The sequence below is a fragment of the Copadichromis virginalis genome, linkage group LG3 (assembly GCF_057382275.1).
Source record: "Copadichromis virginalis isolate Kocher_CV1m ecotype Utaka linkage group LG3, C_Virginalis_male_GT1.1, whole genome shotgun sequence".
NCBI classification, from domain to species: domain Eukaryota; kingdom Metazoa; phylum Chordata; class Actinopteri; order Cichliformes; family Cichlidae; genus Copadichromis; species Copadichromis virginalis.
The window spans coordinates 5,986,958-5,990,760 of NC_140620.1; the positions used below are offsets into that span (position 1 = coordinate 5,986,958).

The 3,803-nt window shown below is 43.9% G+C and overlaps 1 long non-coding RNA gene across 1 annotated transcript; it reads right to left on the reverse strand.

Moving 5' to 3' along the window:
* Positions 1 to 1,604: 1,604 nt before the first annotated feature.
* On the reverse strand, positions 1,605 to 2,582 carry LOC146712442 (uncharacterized). The gene is made up of 3 exons (XR_014917097.1): positions 2,286 to 2,582; positions 2,005 to 2,160; positions 1,605 to 1,777 (listed from the first exon to the last, which is right to left on the reverse strand). It is a non-coding gene; the product is annotated as an uncharacterized LOC146712442 (long non-coding RNA).
* Between the last annotated feature and the right edge of the window lie 1,221 nt (positions 2,583 to 3,803).

A 3,803-nucleotide genomic window follows, 5' to 3' on the forward strand; every position in this document is an offset into this window, starting at 1 on the left:
TCCTTAATGACCACAGCTGGCATGAGTTCTCCAAAGCTGCCTGCTGTCTCAGGATCTGTCTCCAAAAAGAACCAGGGAGCGCTAACATGTTATGTTCTAAACTGATGAAGAAAATGCACATTAAACATAGTATAAACTTAGTGAGTGAAGTAATGTGAAGAGGATGCCTTTAGCTCCTATTGGGTTGGTTCCTTGATCAGTGCAATACAGAATCATTCATCTGGTTTGATGTAATGTCCTTAAAACACGTCAAAATGAGGCTCTGTAGTCTGTGTGGCCTCCACATGCCTGTATGACCTCACTACAACACCTGGGCATGCTCCTGATGAAGTGGCAGATGGTCTCCTGATGGATCTCCTCCCAGACTCCAGGACTAAAGCATCTGCCAACTCCTGGACAGTCTGTGGTGCAGTTGGTGGATGGAGTGAGACATGATGTCCCAGATGTCCTCAAATGGATTCAGGTCTGGGGAATGGGCGGGCCAGTCCACAGCATCAATGCCTTCGTCTTGCAGGAACTGCTGACACACTCCAGCCACATGAGGTCTAGCGCTGTCTTGCATTAGGAGGAACCCGGGGCCACCCGCACCAGCATATAGTCTCACAAGGGGTCTGAGGATCTAATTTCAGCACCTAATGGCAGTCAGGCTACCTCTGCCGAGCACACGGGGGGCTGTGCGGTCCCCCAAAGAAATGCCACCCACACCATTAGTCACCCACTGCCCAACCATCATGCTGGTGGATGTTTCAGGCAGCAGAAGGTTCTCCAATATGTCTCCAGACTCTGTCACAAGTACTTAGTGTGAACTTGCTTTCATCTGTGAGGAGCACAGGGCGCCAGTGGCAAAGTTGCCAAACTTGGTGTTCTCTGGCAAATGCCAAACATCCTGCACGGTGTTGGGCTGTAAGCACAACCCCCACCTGTGGACGTCGGGCCCTCATACCACCCTCATGGAGTCAGTATCTGACCGTTTGAACAGACGTGCATATTTGTGGCCTGCTGGAGGTCATTTTGCACAGCTCTGGCCTTTCTTTCCTACCCCACAGTACCTTTCCTTATCTTTTGTTTCCTACTCTTTTACTTAGTCTTTGATCACGGTTGTCTTTCTAGATAATTAATGTCATTTGTTCTGGGGCGAGTCACTGGCTCGGGTGCATTCTGGGACTGTCAGTTCACCAGTGTGCTGGCATGCTTCTTAACAAACACACCACTACAGCAAGCATCTCAGTTGTACTTGTTGATTTCTTCAACAAAACACTGAACAAAAAATGTCCTTGTGAGTGTGCTGCCTGGTGCTTTTACATTTTGTGGTAATTTGAGCAGCCCAGAAAGCATCCCATGAATTAAATTATGTTATTGTATCTGAACATGTGCACTAGTCATTAAATTAGATGGGAAAGAATGATTCAGGGTAAACAACTGCACCAAGGGAATTACATTTTTCTTCTCAACATGTAAAATGTCTGTTGATAAGCAATTTCTGAAACAGACATTATAAAAATCACATTAAACAGATGTGATTAACTTTTTATTCTAGCAAACATAACATCAGTGATGACACAATCAGTCTTCATCAGAAGTGCTCAAATCACTCTCAGCGGCATCGTCTGGAATGTCCTCCTCCTCCTCCGAGTCCATTTCCAGGAGTGGTTGGTGGCTGAGGATTCTCTTGTACACGTCCTTTACTTTGAGCGTTTCAGCTGTCAGTTCACTTTGTTGTTTTAAACCAGGCTATGGAGTCCTTTCTGCGCATCCTCCGACATGCCAACAAGGGAGGCTGTAAAAACAACAAAACTATTAAATATAAGTAAAACAAACAAACAAACAAACAAACCTCATAAACACAAGGAGTTAGGATCATGTAATTAAACTTTTTTTTAAGGGAGAAGGCAGTGTTAGCTAGCAACCCAAATATAGGTAAAAGATCCAGTAAGACTTTAGCATCTGCTATTATTTTCAATCAATTCATCACCAAATGTATAAATAAATAAAAGATGTGCTTACAGTCTGAGGAGATTGTCCCCAACACCACAGATCGCATTCGCAACACTGTCCAGTGATGCTGCATCTCCCTGCAAAGGATCATCTCCTCCTCTCTCAGGCGCCTCACAGCCATCACCTTCTCAAAGACCTTTCTCTTTGTCCGGAGGTCAGCAGCAGCTGCAGTTTAACAACATCAGATGGGAAAACATAGCAGCATATTATGGTTCAAGAACAAAACATTCAACTACTGCTCAGATACTGGGAGTTTGTTTAAAAAGGATATTTAGAAATCAAGAGCTTACGTTCACTTGTGCTCTGCCAGGGCCAAACGTCGGTCTGCATGAGGGCATCACTGGATACGATTTGCTTTGTTGGTTCAGCGAGCTTGTTGTAGTCGTCAACAGCAGCCGCCAAGCGTTTCTTCTCATCTAAGATGACCTTGTGAATTCTGTGTCGCCTCTTGTTGCTATCTGTAAATAATCATAAAAATGAACACCTTCACATAATGCATATATTTACATTTTAATCTACACTCATCAATTTGTTTGCTAGAACAAATCACATCCAGCTTAAACAAACCTGGATCTGATTTTATTCTGTTTACAAAGTAGCTGCACAAGCTGTACAAACTGAGCATCAAACGGTCCATTTCAAAGAAACTGTGACACCATTTTTTCTGTAAAGACTTTGTGTTCGCACTCTGATGATGAGGACAAGCTCCTCTACTTGTGCCTGCAACGCTCCAAGGCTGCCATCAGTTTGATCGGTTTCTAAGTGAGAGGAATATTAATCAGAACACAGGATGAGTAACAGTCACCAAACTACAGTGGACTCTGTAATCACTGACTTGATGATATTCATTATAAGACATCTGGAGCCTTCATGTGCTGCATTATCATGAGATAACAAGTATGTTGGTGTTCAGCTTTATAAAACCAACTAGTACGACATCACTTCAACCCAGGTCCAATCCAATTTGATCAAACGCAACAACTCTGCCATCAATTCTGCTTTTACAAGGCTTATTTTTCATTGTTTATTGACACTGTCAGAAAGATCTTAACTCGAAGTTCTTTAATGAGGCCATGGTGGGTCCTGTTGTTATACACGAGTGCGTTATATTGAGACTCACCTTCAGCCCATTGCTGCACATCGGCCACCCATTGCTGCAGTGTGTCGTCATCCACACCCAGCTCATTTCTGCTCGCATTCAGGCTCTCCACTTGTTCTCTAAGGATCCTTATGATCTAAGAATACATTAATAAATGTCATTCATATGGACATTTTTAGAGTACTGGTGTTTTCCCCCATTACCACACACATTAAAATGGGTGTTGAAAAAATGACCTTTAGATATCTCTGGCTCAAAGTGCGGCCCAGTTGTTCCACTTTCCTTTTGTTCCAGCCCAAAGCCAGGAGGCTCAGCATGTCTGTTCGCCCTGCATTTCAGTTAGTATACAAATAAGAATGAATGAGCAGGAGACTGAGTGGAATCTCACACACAGACACACACCTGCTTTAGACATGTACTTCGTTGTGATGGCCGCCCTAGACAGGAAACTGTTTACTTGCTCCACCTCTTCTCCAACTGTAGAACCGGCCCCATCCTGAAACGCACCTCCCCATTTGATCTATAGAAAGGAGGTCACAATACATGACTGCTGAATTCATTCAACCTTATAACAAAATGTCTTAAACGTATCCAAGACTACAAGCTGCAGTATACATCGCACATCCAAGTGTGAGCCTTTGCATGCATGATGGAGAGAAAAGGACGCATTGACAATAGGTTCCTCAGCTCAGGGCACTGCTGAGCCACG